The sequence below is a fragment of the Hemiscyllium ocellatum genome, chromosome 33 (genome assembly GCF_020745735.1).
Source record: "Hemiscyllium ocellatum isolate sHemOce1 chromosome 33, sHemOce1.pat.X.cur, whole genome shotgun sequence".
NCBI classification, from domain to species: Eukaryota; Metazoa; Chordata; class Chondrichthyes; order Orectolobiformes; family Hemiscylliidae; genus Hemiscyllium; species Hemiscyllium ocellatum.
The window spans coordinates 18,223,870-18,241,970 of NC_083433.1; the positions used below are offsets into that span (position 1 = coordinate 18,223,870).

The 18,101-nt window shown below is 46.1% G+C and overlaps 3 non-coding genes across 3 annotated transcripts; all 3 read right to left on the minus strand.

Annotated features, from left to right (window-relative positions):
• Window positions 1-6,532: 6,532 nt before the first annotated feature.
• trnastop-uca (transfer RNA opal suppressor (anticodon UCA)) lies at window positions 6,533-6,619 on the minus strand. The gene has a single exon. It is a non-coding gene; the product is annotated as a tRNA-Sec (tRNA).
• Window positions 6,620-9,258: 2,639 nt separating this feature from the next.
• On the minus strand, window positions 9,259-9,345 carry trnastop-uca (transfer RNA opal suppressor (anticodon UCA)). The gene has a single exon. It is a non-coding gene; the product is annotated as a tRNA-Sec (tRNA).
• Window positions 9,346-16,993: 7,648 nt separating this feature from the next.
• On the minus strand, window positions 16,994-17,080 carry trnastop-uca (transfer RNA opal suppressor (anticodon UCA)). Its single transcript has one exon. It is a non-coding gene; the product is annotated as a tRNA-Sec (tRNA).
• Between the last annotated feature and the right edge of the window lie 1,021 nt (window positions 17,081-18,101).

Genomic DNA, 18,101 nt, shown 5'->3' on the forward strand with positions numbered 1-18,101 from the left:
TCTCTTGCACGCCTGTTGTACCCTGTCTCCATCACACTCCCACGATGTTTATTTTGTACAATAACTACTCACTCAGTGAAAATCCTCTTCCATTACAATCCCCATCTATAATCTCTCACCGCACCTTTTATGAGTGGGAAGAGTTTCTCCCTATCTACTCTCTTCGTCCTGCTCATCGTTTATCTAATTCCCGCGCAATCCTGGCAGCATCTGTGGAGAGAAATCAGACTTAAAGTTTTAGGGTCAGTGACCTTTCTTCAGAAAGGAGGAAGTGAGGACTGCAGATGCTGAGGATCAGAGCCAAGAGTGTGTTGCTGGGAAAGCACAGCAGGTCAGGCAGCGTCCGAGGAGTAGGAGAATCGATGTTTTAAGCATAAGCCCTTCATCAGGAATGACGGTCGTGGGCTGCGATATGGGGGAGGGAGGTTGGGTTGTGTGAAAGTAGTTGAAAAAGCGATAGGTGGATGAAGGTGAGGGAAAAGGTGATGCGTCTTGGGGGAGTGACGGACAGGTCAGGAGACCCATGCCGAGTTGGAGGCTTGGGACTTGGATAATGTAGAAGGCAGGGAAATTAGGAAGCTGTTGAAATCCACATTTACCCGTGAGGTTGCAGGGTCCCAAGGTGGAATATGAGGCGTTCCTCCTCCAGGCATTGGGTGGTAAAGGTTTGCGGTGGAGGAGGCTCAGTACCTGCATGACCTTGATGGAGTGGAAGATGAAATTGGAATTGGCAGGAGGATTAAAGGATAGGTGGAGATAAAGCCCCAAGAGAGAGAAAAACTGTTGGACAGACAAACGAGTGGAAAATGATCAGCCTGGGAGAAGATACTAATGGGGACAATTAGTCGTAGACAATAGTTTGTGTGTGAGCAGCCCATGTAATGAAGAGGCCTGGTGTGTGCGGGTGGGGGAAAGTTGGGGAAATGGGTTCCAACCCTAAAATTGTTGAACTCGATAAGAAGTCCAGAATGCTACATTTTCCAAATGGGAGATGTAGTGCTGTCGTTCCAGCTTGCTCTGAGCTTCACTGGAGCACTGCAGTGAGCCTGAGACAGAGATGTTGGTCAGGGACCAGGGTGGGGTGTTGTAGCGGCGGGCAACTGGAAGCTCAGAGTTTCTTTACGGACAGGATGTAAGTGTTTGACAAAACGGTCACCCAGTCTGTTCTTTGTTTCCCAAATATGCCAGAGACCACATCGTGAGCAGAGAAAGCAGGAGATGAGATTGTGTGATGTGCAAATAAAGTGCTGCTTCACCTGGAAGGTGTATTTGGGACCTTAGATGGTGAGGAGGGAGGAAGCAAATGGACAGATGTAGCATCTTCTGTGGTTGCAGGAGAATGTTCTGTGGGGCTGTGGATGGGGTGGGTGTGTTGGGAGTGAAGGAGGAGTGCACCAGGGTGTCCCGGAGGGGACAGTCCTTGTGGATGGCTGACAAGGGAGGGGATGGGAATACGGGTCTGGTGGTGGCATCCCTCTCAAGGTCACAGAAATGTTGTCTAATGATCTTCATTTGCATTTTTAATCCATAAAATGGTGAAGATAATCACAGTTTTCTTTAAAGGCAGTTTTGAATATAAGTGAAAAGTATTGGTAATACGGAACTTGAACCTAATTGTAATATTGAGAGCTGGTTTGATGACACTGGCTATCTACTCACCTCGAATACAAAGTGTTGCACTTTCCTCTGTTTTATATGAGACTCCCTCCACACCTGCATGATGACTGAATGATTCCTAGTGATTGAGGTTGCTGGCTCCAAACCTGTAACTGTCTTGTGACAGAATGGTTCATTTCTTCCTTCCAGGCACAGTGTGAGTATCGTGTTGTGTCAGGTATTTAAAGGTTGGCTCAGTAGTGTAATTTGGAGAAAGTGAGGACTGCAGATGCTGGAGATCAGAGTTGAAAAATGTGGTGCTGGAAAAACACAGCAGGCCAGGCAGCATCTGAGGAGCAGGAGAATCGATGTTTTGGGCATAAGCACTTCTTCAGGATTCCAGTAGTGTTATTTTTCAGAGGATTTAGAGGGGTATTTGGTTAAGATTTTATTCATGTGATTGAAGAGCAAACATCAAAAGCACTTCTTTACACACAAAACAAGGATGCAGTTTGGTACGGCAGAGAGTTGGGTTCATTTTCCCTGAGGTGGGGAGTGGAACAGGAGGAGCAGTTTGAACTAAGAGGTGGCAGGGTTTCCTGTGACATTGCTCCATTCCTGCCCAGATTGACTGCACCTACCAAAGATGCTGTCACCAAGAGTAGGTTGAGTTCTCCTGTGATCAGTCGCTCCAGCCCCACCTCATCACTGGTGCTACCATGTCAATGGAGTTGACCTGTGTTTGGCAGGCCAGGAGATCATCAGGGCAGAATTCCCCAGATCAGAAAAAGGGATTTGCAATGAAAATGTCACATTCCAGCTGGAACGATCAACAGCAAGATATATTCCATCTTGGTTCATTAGGTCTTATTGTGACAGTCCACAACATTTTACTTTTCATTTGAAATTCCTGTTGAAGAGCTTATGCCCGAAACATCGACTCTCCTGCTCCTTGGATGCTACATGACCTGCTGTGCTTTTCTGGCACCACACTCCCGACTCTGATCTCCAGCACCTTCAATCCTCACTTATCCTTTGCCTATCCCTCGCACAATCCAGACGGCATCTGTGAAGAGAAATCAGTGTTAAAGCTTTAGGTTCAGTGACCTTTCTTCAGAAGTGATGACACCTCAATTAAACACAGTTTTTATGCAGTAGTAAGGGAGTGGAGAGGCAGGAGGATTAAAGGATAGGTGGAGATAGAGCCCAAGAGAGGGAGAAACATTTGGACAGAGAAAGGAGTGGATAAAGACCAGCCTGGGAGAATGATTTGCTGCTAATTGGGACAATTAGTCGCTGACAATGGGTTGTATGGTAGCAGCCCATGTAATGAAGAGGCCTGGTGTGTGGGGGTTGGGGAAAGGCATTCAAGCCCTATAATCGTTGAACTCGATACGAGGTCCAGAATGCTGCAGAGTTCCCAAATGGAAAATGAGGTGTTGTTTTTCCAGGTTGTGCTGAGCTTCGCTGGAGCTCTGCAGCGAGACTGAGACAGAGATGTTGACCACGAGGAATCACCCAAGCATTAATCATGGGTGGAGACAGTCTGATATAAAACAGAGGAAAGTCCAATATTTTATATTCAGGGTGAGTAGATAGTCCGTGTCTTCCATTCAATTCTCAATATTGCATTCAGGTTTATGTTCCATATTACCAATATTTTCCACTGATGTTCAAAATTGCTTTTAAATAAAACTGTGAGGTGTTGTAGTGACAGACAACCGGAAGCTCAGGGTCTTCTTTGCGGACAGGCTGTAGGTGTTCGACAAAATGGTCACCAAATCTGTTTTTCCTTTCCGGAATATACAGGAGACCACATTGTAAGCAAAGAAAGCAGTAGACGAGATTGTGTGATGTGCAGGTAAAGTGCTGCTTCACCTGGAAGGTGTATTTGGAACCTTAGATGGTGAAGGAGGGAGGAAATAAACGGACAGATGTAGCACCTTCTGTGATTGCAGGGGAATGTTCTGAAGAAAGGTCACTGGACCTAAAGTTTTAACACTGATTTCTCTTCACAGATGCTGTCTGGATTGGGCGAGGAATTGGCAAAGTAGAAATTGAGGATTGAAGATGCTGGAGATCAGAGTCGAGAGTGTGTTGCCGGATAAGCACAGCAGGTTAAATAGCATCCAAGGAGCAGGTGAGTTGCAGGAAACCCTGCCACCTCTTAGTTCAAACTGCTCCTCCTGTTCCACTCCCCACCTCAGGGAAAATGAACCCAATTCTCTGCTGTACCAACTGCATCTTTGTTTTGTGCGTAGAGAAGTGGTTTTGATGTTTGCTCTTAAATTACATAAGTATAATCTTAGCAAAATGCCCCTCTGACTAATGACACTCCTGAGCCAACCTTTAAGCATCAAACACAAGTTAAACACAAGCCCCTACTCACACTGCATCCGGAAGACGGAATTGAGCCACTCTGTCGCGAGACCACTACAGGTTCGAAGTCAGCATTCTAGACCACTAGGAATCACCCAAGCATTAATCATGGGTAGAGACAGTCTGATATAAAACAGAGGAAAGTCCAATATTTTATATTCAGGGTGAGTAGATAGTCAGTGTCTTCTATTCAATTCTCAATATTGCATTCAGGTTTATGTTCTGTATTACCAATATTTTCCACTGATGTTCAAAATTGCTTTTAAATAAAACTGTGATTATCTTTACCATTTTATGGATTAATAATGCAAATGACAATCATTAGACAACATTTCTGAGATCTCTAGAGGGATGCCAGCACCAGACCCTTATTCCCATCCCCTCCCTTGTCAGCCGTCCACAAGGACTGTTCTCTCCGGGACACCCTGGTGCACTCCACCTTCACTCCTAACACACCCACCCCATCCACAGCCCCACAGAACATTCTCCTGCAACCACAGAAGATGCTACATCTGTCCATTTGCTTCCTCCCTACTCACCATCTAAGGTCCCAAATACACCTTCCAGGTGAAGCAGTGCTTTATTTGCACATCACACAATCACGTCTCCTGCTTTCTCTGCTCACGATGTGGTCTCTGGTATATTTGGGAAACAAAGCACAGACTGGGTGACTGTTTCGTCGAGCACCTACATCCTTAAAAAAATCCCTGAGCTTCCAGTCGCCTGCCGCTACATACCCCACCCTGGTCCCTGACCATCATCTCTGTCTCAAGCTCACTGCAGTGCTCCAGTGAAGCTCAGAGCAAGCTGGAAGGACAGCACCACATTTCCCATTTGGAAAATGCAGCATTCTGGTCTTCTTTTTGAGTTCAACAATTTTAGGGTTGGAACCCATTTCCCCAAGCTTTCCCACACCCCCACACACACCAGGCCTCTTCATTACATGGGCCGCTACCATACACAACCCATTTTCAGTGACTAATTGCCCCCATTAACACCTTCTCCCAGGCTTGTCTTTATCCACTCCTTTGTCTGTCCAACGTATTTTCTCTCTCTTGGGGTTCTGTCTCCACCTCGCCTTTAATCATCCCCCTCCCATCTCCATAATACTGCATAAAAACTATGCTCACCGCCCTGTGATTGAACATTCCAATTTCACCTTCCACTCCATCAAAGTCATGCAGGTACTGGGCCTCCTCCACTGCAAATCATTACCACCTGATGCCTGGAGGAGGAATGCCTCATATTCATCTTGGGACCCTGCAAGCACACAATATAAATGTGGATTTCAATAGCTTCCTAGTTTTCCCTCCCTCCACATTATCCAAGTCCCAAACCTCCAACTCGGCATGGGTCTCCTGACCTGTCTGTCACCCATCACTTCCCCCAGACGCATCACCTTCTCCCTCACCTTCATCCACTTATCACTTTTACAACTATCTTCACACAACCCAACCTCCCTCCCCTATATCGCAGCCCACGACCGTCAGTCCTGATGAAGGGCTTATGCTTGGAACAACGATTCTCCTGCTCCTCGGATGCTGCCTGACCTGCTGTGCTTTCCCAGCAACACACTCTCAGCTCTGATCCTCAGCATCTGCAGTCCTCACTTCCTCCTTTCTGAAGAAAGGTTCCTGGACCTAAAACTTTAAGTCTGATTTCTCTCCACTGATGCTTCCAGGATTGCAGGGGATTAGGTAAACGATGAGCAGGACCAAGAGAGTAGATAGGGAGAAACGCTTCCCACTGGTAAAAGGTGCGGTGAGAGATCATAGATGGGGATAGGTAATGGAAGAGAAAAGCATTTTCACTGAGTGAGTAGTTATTGTACAAAATGAACATCATGGGAGTGTGATGGAGACAGGGTACAACAGGTGTGCAAGAGAATATTGGATTATTATTTGAATAGAAATAGTGAGCAAGGTTATAGGGGGAAAGGCAGGAGAGTGGCACTAGGGAATGATGCTTGTCTGAACGGCAGGCAAGATGGCATCCTGTCACACCATAACAATTCTTGATTCGTTGACTGAGAGATGGAGGTAGGTGACCAATTTGCCTTTGGTGACCTTGAGTGGAAAGGAATAAGCCAGATGGAGTGGGTGTGGCTTCGATTAAGATGACCAAAACAGAGGATAGCACCGCTGTGAGTGCTGAGGCAGGTCACAAACTATGGGGATTGGGAGGCCGGTGCTGGAAAGTAAAATGTTTAGGGTAAAACAAAATGGCCAGTTGAGGTATGAAGGGATTTGCCTGGCTGTTGATCGTTTCAGATGGATTGCAACATATTTTCACTGCGGATGCGTATTTATGACCTTGGGAAATATGGTCTGACGATTTTCTGGACTGGCTGAGAGAAGTCAACTCCACCTCAGAGAAACAGAAATCAACTCTCTCCCATATCAAATTGCACCTTTGCTTTGTGTTTAAAGAAATTGTTTTGATGTTTGCTCTTTAATCATGAGTATAATCTTAGTAAAATGCCCCTCTTAAATAACATTCTTGAGCCAACCTTTAAACATCTGACTCAAGTTAAACACAAGCCTCTACACACATAATGCGCCTGGAAGGTGGAATTGAACCACTCTGTCTTTAAACAGCTACAGGTTTGAAGCCTGCACCCTAGACCACTAGGAATCATCCAAGCATCAAGCTAGTGTGGAGAGAGTCTTATATAAAACAGAGGAAATTGCAATACTTTATACTCAGGGTTAGTAGTTAGTCAGTCTCATCCAACCAGTTCTCACATTCCATGCAGGTTCATCTCACACAATACCAATATTTTCCATTGATTTTAAAAATGCTTTTAAATAAAATTGTGATTATCTTCACAATTTTATGGATTAATAATGCAAATGAGGATCGTTAGACAACATTTATGCAACCTCCAAATGGATGCCACCACCAGACCCATATTCCAAACCCCTCCCTTGTCAGCCGTCCACAAGGACCATTCCCTCCAGGACACCCTGGTGTACTCGTCCTTCACTCCCAACACACCCACCCCATCCACAGCCCCACAGAACATTCTCCTGCAACCACAGAAGATGCTACATCTGACCATTTACTTCCTCCCTCCTCACCATCTAAGGTCCCAAATACACCTTCCAGATGAAGCAGTGCTTTACTTGCACATCCCACAACCTCGTCTACTGCTTTCTCTGCTCACAATGTGGTCTCTAGCACATAAGGGAAACAAAGCACAGACTGGGTGACCGTTTTGTAAAACACCTACAACCTGTCCGCAAAGAAGACCCTGAGCTTCCAGTTGCCTGCCACTACAACACCCCACCCTGGTCCCTGGCCAACACCTCTGTCTCAGACTTGCTGCAGTGCTCCAGTGAAGCTCAGAGCAAGCTGGAAGGACAGCACTACATTTCCCATTTGGAAAATGCAGCATTCTGGACTTCTTATTGAGTTCAACAATTTTAGGGTTGCAATTTAAGTTTTCCCCAAGCTTTCCCCCACCCCCACATACCAGGCCTCTTCATTACATGGGCTGCTACCACACACAACCCATTGTCAGCGACTAATTGTCCCCATTAGCACCATCTCCCAGGTTTGTCTTTATCCACTCCTTTGTCTGTCCAACTATTTTTCTCTCTCTTGGGGCTCTATCTCCACCTATCCTTTAATCCTCCTGCCTCCCATCTCCATAATACTGCATAAAAACTATGCTCACCGCCCTGTGGCTGACCATTCCAATTTCACCTTCCACTCCATCAAGGTCATGCAGGTACTGGTCCGCCTCCACCGCAAACCATTACCACCCGATGCCTGGAGGAGGAAAGCCTCATATTCCATCTTGGGACCCTGCAACCACACAATATAAATGTGGATTTCAACAGCTTCCTAATTTCCCCTCCCTCCACATTATCCAAGTCCCATACTTCCAGCTCGGTGTGGGTCTCCTGACCTGTCCGTCACTACCCCCAGACGCATCACCTTCTCCCTCACCTTCATCCACCTATCGCTTTTTCAACTAACTTCACACAACCCAACCTCCCTCCCCTTCATCTCAGCCCACAACCCTATTTTCTGATCAAGGGGCTCGAAACATCAATTCTCCTACTCCTCGGATGCTTCCTCACCTGCTGCGCTTTCCCAGCAACACACTCTCGACTCTGATTCTCAGCACCTGCAGTCCTCACTTCCTCCTTTCTGAAGAATGGTTCCTGGATCTAAAACTTTAAGTCTGATTTCTCTCCACAGATGCTGCCAGGATTGCACGAAGATTAGGTAAATGATGAGCAGGATGAATAGAGTAGATAGGGAGAACCTCTTCCCACCCGTAAAAGGTGCGGTAAGAGATCATAGATGGGGATAGGTAATGGAAGAAAGAAACATTTTCACTGAGCGAGTAGTACGAAATGAACATCGTGGGAGTATGATGGAGACAGGGTTCAACAGGCATGCAAGAGAACATTGGATCACTATTTGGCTAGAAATAGTGAGCAAAGTTATGGGGGAAAGGCAGGAGAGTGGCACTAGGGAATGATGCTTGTCTGAAGGGCCAATGCAGGCAAAATGGCATCCTGTCACACCATAACAATTCTTGATTCGTTGACTGAGAGATGGAGAAGGGTGACCAATTTGCCTTTGGTGACCAATTTGTCGAGTGGAAAGGAATTAGCCAGATGGAGTGGGTGTGGCTTTGATTAAGTTGACCAAAACAGAGGGCAGTACCACTGTGAGTGCTGAGGCAGGTCACAAACTATGGGGGTATGTGAATTGGGAGGCCGGTGCTGGACAGTAAAATGTTTAGGGCTAAAACAATATGGCCAGTTGAGCTATGAAGGGGTTTGCCTGGCTGTTGATTGTTTCAGATGGATTGCAACGTATTTTCACTGCGGATGCGTGTTTATGACCTTGGGAAATCTGTTCTGACGATCTTTTGGACTGGCTGAGAGAGTCAACTCCATTTGAAAGCAGCACCAGTAATGAGGTGGGGGATTTGGATCTGAACACAAGAGATTCTGACCTACTCTTGCTGATGGCTTCCTCTGTGGGTACGGTCAATCTGGGCAGGAATGGAGCTGTGTCACAGGAAACCATGCCACCTCTTCATTCAAACTGTCCCTGCTGTTCTTGCACCCACCTCAGAGAAACACAAATCAACTCTCTGCCATATCAAACTGCATCTTTGCTTTGTGTTTAAAGAAAGGGTTTGGATGTTTGCTCTTTAATCATGAGTATAATCTTAACAAACTGCCCCTCCCAAATAACATCCCCCACCTGACCTTTAAACCTCTGACACACGTTAAACACAAGCCCTTACACACACTGTGCCTGGAAGGTGGAATTGAACCACTCTGTCGCTAAACAGCTACAGGTTTGAAGCCTGCACCCTAGACCACTAGGAATCATCCAGGCATCATACCTGCATGAAGAGTCTTATATAAAACAGAGGAAATTGCAATACTTTACACTCAGCATTAGTAGATAGTCAGTCTCATCCAACCAGTCCTCAATATCCCATGCAGGTTCATCTAACACATCGCCAATATTTTCCATTGATTTTAAAACTGCTTTTAAATAAAATTGTGATTATTTTCACAATTTTATGGATAGATAATGCAAATGAGGTTCATCATTAGACAACATTTCCGCGACCTCCAAGGGATGCCACCACCAGACCCATATTCCAATCCCCTCCCTTGTTAAACGTCCACAAGGACCATTCCCTCCAGGACACCCTGGTGCACTCCTCCTTCACTCCCAACACACTCACCCCATCAACAGTCCCACAGAACATTCCCCTGCAATCACAGAAGATGCTACATCTGTCCGTTTACTTCCTTCTCCTTCACCATCTAAGGTTCCAAATACACCTTCCAGGTGAAGCAGCACTTTACCTGCACATCACACAATCTCATCTACTGCTTTCTCTGCTCACGATGTGGTCTCCTGTACATTCCGGAAAGGAAAAACAGACTCGGTGACCATTTTGTCGAACACCTACGACCTGTCCGCCAAGAGGACCCTGAGCTTCCAGTTGTCTGTCACTACAACACACCACCCTCGTCCCTGGCCAACATCTCTGTCTCAGTCTCGCTGCAGTGCTCCAGCAAAGCTCAGCACAAGCTGGAAGAACAACACCTCATTTTCCATTTGGGATCGCTGCAGCATTCAGTGCTTCTTATTGAGTTCAACAATGATAGGGCTTGAGTGCCTTTCCCCAACCCCCCACACCCCCCCATAGTGTGTGACCTGTCTCAGCACTCACAGCGGTGCTATCCTCTGTTTTGGTCAACTTAATCGAAGCCACACCCACTCCATCTGGCTTATTCCTGTCCACTCAAGGTCACCAAAGGCAAATTGGTCACCCTTCTCCATTTCTCAGTCAACGATTCAAGAATTGTTATGGAGTGACAGGAGGCCATCTTGCCTGCATTGGCCCTTCAGACAAGCATTATTCCCTAGTGCCGCTGTCTTACCTTTCCCCCCATAACCTTGCTCACTATTTCTATCCAAATAATAATCCAATGTTCTCTTGCACGCCTGTTGTACCCTGTCTCCATCACACTCCCACGATGTTTATTTTGTACAATAACTACTCACTCAGTGAAAATCCTCTTCCATTACAATCCCCATCTATAATCTCTCACCGCACCTTTTATGAGTGGGAAGAGTTTCTCCCTATCTACTCTCTTCATCCTGCTCATCGTTTATCTAATTCCCGCGCAATCCTGGCAGCATCTGTGGAGAGAAATCAGACTTAAAGTTTTAGGGTCAGTGACCTTTCTTCAGAAAGGAGGAATGAGGACTGCAGATGCTGAGGATCAGAGCCAAGAGTGTGTTGCTGGGAAAGCACAGCAGGTCAGGCAGCGTCCGAGGAGTAGGAGAATCGATGTTTTAAGCATAAGCCCTTCATCAGGAATGACGGTCGTGGGCTGCGATATGGGGGAGGGAGGTTGGGTTGTGTGAAAGTAGTTGAAAAAGCGATAGGTGGATGAAGGTGAGGGAAAAGGTGATGCGTCTTGGGGGAGTGACGGACAGGTCAGGAGACCCATGCCGAGTTGGAGGCTTGGGACTTGGATAATGTAGAAGGCAGGGAAATTAGGAAGCTGTTGAAATCCACATTTACCCGTGAGGTTGCAGGGTCCCAAGGTGGAATATGAGGCGTTCCTCCTCCAGGCATCGGGTGGTAATGGTTTGCGGTGGAGGAGGCTCAGTACCTGCATGACCTTGATGGAGTGGAAGATGAAATTGGAATTGGCAGGAGGATTAAAGGATAGGTGGAGATAAAGCCCCAAGAGAGAGAAAAACTGTTGGACAGACAAACGAGTGGAAAATGATCAGCCTGGGAGAAGATACTAATGGGGACAATTAGTCGTAGACAATAGTTTGTGTGTGAGCAGCCCATGTAATGAAGAGGCCTGGTGTGTGCGGGTGGGGGAAAGTTGGGGAAATGGGTTCCAACCCTAAAATTGTTGAACTCGATAAGAAGTCCAGAATGCTACATTTTCCAAATGGGAGATGTAGTGCTGTCGTTCCAGCTTGCTCTGAGCTTCACTGGAGCACTGCAGTGAGCCTGAGACAGAGATGTTGGTCAGGGACCAGGGTGGGGTGTTGTAGCGGCGGGCAACTGGAAGCTCAGAGTTTCTTTACGGACAGGATGTAAGTGTTTGACAAAACGGTCACCCAGTCTGTTCTTTGTTTCCCAAATATGCCAGAGACCACATCGTGAGCAGAGAAAGCAGGAGATGAGATTGTGTGATGTGCAAATAAAGTGCTGCTTCACCTGGAAGGTGTATTTGGGACCTTAGATGGTGAGGAGGGAGGAAGCAAATGGACAGATGTAGCATCTTCTGTGGTTGCAGGAGAATGTTCTGTGGGGCTGTGGATGGGGTGGGTGTGTTGGGAGTGAAGGAGGAGTGCACCAGGGTGTCCCGGAGGGGACAGTCCTTGTGGATGGCTGACAAGGGAGGGGATGGGAATACGGGTCTGGTGGTGGCATCCCTCTCAAGGTCACAGAAATGTTGTCTAATGATCTTCATTTGCATTTTTAATCCATAAAATGGTGAAGATAATCACAGTTTTCTTTAAAGGCAGTTTTGAATATAAGTGAAAAGTATTGGTAATACGGAACTTGAACCTAATTGTAATATTGAGAGCTGGTTTGATGACACTGGCTATCTACTCACCTCGAATACAAAGTGTTGCACTTTCCTCTGTTTTATATGAGACTCCCTCCACACCTGCATGATGACTGAATGATTCCTAGTGATTGAGGTTGCTGGCTCCAAACCTATAACTGTCTTGTGACAGAATGGTTCATTTCTTCCTTCCAGGCACAGTGTGAGTATCGTGTTGTGTCAGGTATTTAAAGGTTGGCTCAGTAGTGTAATTTGGAGAAAGTGAGGACTGCAGATGCTGGAGATCAGAGTTGAAAAATGTGGTGCTGGAAAAACACAGCAGGCCAGGCAGCATCTGAGGAGCAGGAGAATCGATGTTTTGGGCATAAGCACTTCTTCAGGATTCCAGTAGTGTTATTTTTCAGAGGATTTAGAGGGGTATTTGGTTAAGATTTTATTCATGTGATTGAAGAGCAAACATCAAAAGCACTTCTTTACACACAAAACAAGGATGCAGTTTGGTACGGCAGAGAGTTGGGTTCATTTTCCCTGAGGTGGGGAGTGGAACAGGAGGAGCAGTTTGAACTAAGAGGTGGCAGGGTTTCCTGTGACATTGCTCCATTCCTGCCCAGATTGACTGCACCTACCAAAGATGCTGTCACCAAGAGTAGGTTGAGTTCTCCTGTGATCAGTCGCTCCAGCCCCACCTCATCACTGGTGCTACCATGTCAATGGAGTTGACCTGTGTTTGGCAGGCCAGGAGATCATCAGGGCAGAATTCCCCAGATCAGAAAAAGGGATTTGCAATGAAAATGTCACATTCCAGCTGGAACGATCAACAGCAAGATATATTCCATCTTGGTTCATTAGGTCTTATTGTGACAGTCCACAACATTTTACTTTTCATTTGAAATTCCTGTTGAAGAGCTTATGCCCGAAACATCGACTCTCCTGCTCCTTGGATGCTACATGACCTGCTGTGCTTTTCTGGCACCACACTCCCGACTCTGATCTCCAGCACCTTCAATCCTCACTTATCCTTTGCCTATCCCTCGCACAATCCAGACGGCATCTGTGAAGAGAAATCAGTGTTAAAGCTTTAGGTTCAGTGACCTTTCTTCAGAAGTGATGACACCTCAATTAAACACAGTTTTTATGCAGTAGTAAGGGAGTGGAGAGGCAGGAGGATTAAAGGATAGGTGGAGATAGAGCCCAAGAGAGGGAGAAACATTTGGACAGAGAAAGGAGTGGATAAAGACCAGCCTGGGAGAATGATTTGCTGCTAATTGGGACAATTAGTCGCTGACAATGGGTTGTATGGTAGCAGCCCATGTAATGAAGAGGCCTGGTGTGTGGGGGTTGGGGAAAGGCATTCAAGCCCTATAATCGTTGAACTCGATACGAGGTCCAGAATGCTGCAGAGTTCCCAAATGGAAAATGAGGTGTTGTTTTTCCAGGTTGTGCTGAGCTTCGCTGGAGCTCTGCAGCGAGACTGAGACAGAGATGTTGACCACGAGGAATCACCCAAGCATTAATCATGGGTGGAGACAGTCTGATATAAAACAGAGGAAAGTCCAATATTTTATATTCAGGGTGAGTAGATAGTCCGTGTCTTCCATTCAATTCTCAATATTGCATTCAGGTTTATGTTCCATATTACCAATATTTTCCACTGATGTTCAAAATTGCTTTTAAATAAAACTGTGAGGTGTTGTAGTGACAGACAACCGGAAGCTCAGGGTCTTCTTTGCGGACAGGCTGTAGGTGTTCGACAAAATGGTCACCAAATCTGTTTTTCCTTTCCGGAATATACAGGAGACCACATTGTAAGCAAAGAAAGCAGTAGACGAGATTGTGTGATGTGCAGGTAAAGTGCTGCTTCACCTGGAAGGTGTATTTGGAACCTTAGATGGTGAAGGAGGGAGGAAATAAACGGACAGATGTAGCACCTTCTGTGATTGCAGGGGAATGTTCTGAAGAAAGGTCACTGGACCTAAAGTTTTAACACTGATTTCTCTTCACAGATGCTGTCTGGATTGGGCGAGGAATTGGCAAAGTAGAAATTGAGGATTGAAGATGCTGGAGATCAGAGTCGAGAGTGTGTTGCCGGATAAGCACAGCAGGTTAAATAGCATCCAAGGAGCAGGTGAGTTGCAGGAAACCCTGCCACCTCTTAGTTCAAACTGCTCCTCCTGTTCCACTCCCCACCTCAGGGAAAATGAACCCAATTCTCTGCTGTACCAACTGCATCTTTGTTTTGTGCGTAGAGAAGTGGTTTTGATGTTTGCTCTTAAATTACATAAGTATAATCTTAGCAAAATGCCCCTCTGACTAATGACACTCCTGAGCCAACCTTTAAGCATCAAACACAAGTTAAACACAAGCCCCTACTCACACTGCATCCGGAAGACGGAATTGAGCCACTCTGTCGCGAGACCACTACAGGTTCGAAGTCAGCATTCTAGACCACTAGGAATCACCCAAGCATTAATCATGGGTAGAGACAGTCTGATATAAAACAGAGGAAAGTCCAATATTTTATATTCAGGGTGAGTAGATAGTCAGTGTCTTCTATTCAATTCTCAATATTGCATTCAGGTTTATGTTCTGTATTACCAATATTTTCCACTGATGTTCAAAATTGCTTTTAAATAAAACTGTGATTATCTTTACCATTTTATGGATTAATAATGCAAATGACAATCATTAGACAACATTTCTGAGATCTCTAGAGGGATGCCAGCACCAGACCCTTATTCCCATCCCCTCCCTTGTCAGCCGTCCACAAGGACTGTTCTCTCCGGGACACCCTGGTGCACTCCACCTTCACTCCTAACACACCCACCCCATCCACAGCCCCACAGAACATTCTCCTGCAACCACAGAAGATGCTACATCTGTCCATTTGCTTCCTCCCTCCTCACCATCTAAGGTCCCAAATACACCTTCCAGGTGAAGCAGTGCTTTATTTGCACATCACACAATCACGTCTCCTGCTTTCTCTGCTCACGATGTGGTCTCTGGTATATTTGGGAAACAAAGCACAGACTGGGTGACTGTTTCGTCGAGCACCTACATCCTTAAAAAAATCCCTGAGCTTCCAGTCGCCTGCCGCTACAACACCCCACCCTGGTCCCTGACCATCATCTCTGTCTCAAGCTCACTGCAGTGCTCCAGTGAAGCTCAGAGCAAGCTGGAAGGACAGCACCACATTTCCCATTTGGAAAATGCAGCATTCTGGTCTTCTTTTTGAGTTCAACAATTTTAGGGTTGGAACCCATTTCCCCAAGCTTTCCCACACCCCCACACACACCAGGCCTCTTCATTACATGGGCCGCTACCATACACAACCCATTTTCAGTGACTAATTGCCCCCATTAACACCTTCTCCCAGGCTTGTCTTTATCCACTCCTTTGTCTGTCCAACGTATTTTCTCTCTCTTGGGGTTCTGTCTCCACCTCGCCTTTAATCATCCCCCTCCCATCTCCATAATACTGCATAAAAACTATGCTCACCGCCCTGTGATTGAACATTCCAATTTCACCTTCCACTCCATCAAAGTCATGCAGGTACTGGGCCTCCTCCACTGCAAATCATTACCACCTGATGCCTGGAGGAGGAATGCCTCATATTCATCTTGGGACCCTGCAAGCACACAATATAAATGTGGATTTCAATAGCTTCCTAGTTTTCCCTCCCTCCACATTATCCAAGTCCCAAACCTCCAACTCGGCATGGGTCTCCTGACCTGTCTGTCACCCATCACTTCCCCCAGACGCATCACCTTCTCCCTCACCTTCATCCACTTATCGCTTTTACAACTACCTTCACACAACCCAACCTCCCTCCCCTATATCGCAGCCCACGACCGTCAGTCCTGATGAAGGGCTTATGCTTGGAACAACGATTCTCCTGCTCCTCGGATGCTGCCTGACCTGCTGTGCTTTCCCAGCAACACACTCTCAGCTCTGATCCTCAGCATCTGCAGTCCTCACTTCCTCCTTTCTGAAGAAAGGTTCCTGGACCTAAAACTTTAAGTCTGATTTCTCTCCACTGATGCTTCCAGGATTGCAGGGGATTAGGTAAACGATGAGCAGGACCAAGAGAGTAGATAGGGAGAAACGCTTCCCACTGGTAAAAGGTGCGGTGAGAGATCATAGATGGGGATAGGTAATGGAAGAGAAAAGCATTTTCACTGAGTGAGTAGTTATTGTACAAAATGAACATCATGGGAGTGTGATGGAGACAGGGTACAACAGGTGTGCAAGAGAATATTGGATTATTATTTGGATAGAAATAGTGAGCAAGGTTATAGGGGGAAAGGCAGGAGAGTGGCACTAGGGAATGATGCTTGTCTGAACGGCAGGCAAGATGGCATCCTGTCACACCATAACAATTCTTGATTCGTTGACTGAGAGATGGAGGTAGGTGACCAATTTGCCTTTGGTGACCTTGAGTGGAAAGGAATAAGCCAGATGGAGTGGGTGTGGCTTCGATTAAGATGACCAAAACAGAGGATAGCACCGCTGTGAGTGCTGAGGCAGGTCACAAACTATGGGGATTGGGAGGCCGGTGCTGGAAAGTAAAATGTTTAGGGTAAAACAAAATGGCCAGTTGAGGTATGAAGGGATTTGCCTGGCTGTTGATCGTTTCAGATGGATTGCAACATATTTTCACTGCGGATGCGTATTTATGACCTTGGGAAATATGGTCTGACGATTTTCTGGACTGGCTGAGAGAAGTCAACTCCACCTCAGAGAAACAGAAATCAACTCTCTCCCATATCAAATTGCACCTTTGCTTTGTGTTTAAAGAAATTGTTTTGATGTTTGCTCTTTAATCATGAGTATAATCTTAATAAAATGCCCCTCTTAAATAACATTCTTGAGCCAACCTTTAAACATCTGACTCAAGTTAAACACAAGCCTCTACACACATAATGCGCCTGGAAGGTGGAATTGAACCACTCTGTTGCTAAACAGATACAGGTTTGAAGTCTGCACCCTAGACCACTAGGAATCATCCAGGCATCAAACTGGTGTGGAGAGAGTCTTATATAAAACAGAGAAAATTGCAATACTTTATACTCAGGGTTAGTAGTTAGTCAGTCTCATCCAACCAGTTCTCATATTCCATGCAGGTTCATCTCACACAATACCAATATTTTCCATTGATTTTAAAAATGCTTTTAAATAAAATTGTGATTATCTTCACAATTTTATGGATTAATAATGCAAATGAGGATCATTAGACAACATTTATGCAACCTCTAAATGGATGCCACCACCAGACCCATATTCCAATCCCCTCCCTTGTCAGCCGTCCACAAGGACCATTCCATCCAGGACACCCTGGTGCACTCCTCCTTCACTCCCAACACACCCACCCCATCCACAGCCCCACAGAACATTCTCCTGCAACCACAGAAGATGCTACATCTGACCATTTACTTCCTCCCTCCTCACCATCTAAGGTCCCAAATACACCTTCCAGATGAAGCAGTGCTTTACTTGCACATCCCACAACCTCGTCTACTGCTTTCTCTGCTCACAATGTGGTCTCTAGCACATAAGGGAAACAAAGCACAGACTGGGTGACCGTTTTGTAAAACACCTACAACCTGTCCGCAAAGAAGACCCTGAGCTTCCAGTTGCCTGCCACTACAACACTCCACTCTGGTCCCTGGCCAACATCTCTGTCTCAGACTTGCTGCAGTGCTCCAGTGAAGCTCAGAGCAAGCTGGAAGGACAGCACTACATTTCCCATTTGGAAAATGCAGCATTCTGGACTTCTTATCGAGTTCAACAATTTTAGGGTTGCAATTTAAGTTTTCCCCAAGCTTTGCCCCACCCCCACATACCAGGCCTCTTCATTACATGGGCTGCCAGCACACACAACCCATTGTCAGTGACTAATTGTCCCCATTAGCACCATCTCCCAGGTTTGTCTTTATCCACTCCTTTGTCTGTCCAACTATTTTTCTCTCTCTTGCGGCTCTATCTCCACCTATCCTTTAATCCTCCTGCCTCCCATCTCCATAATACTGCATA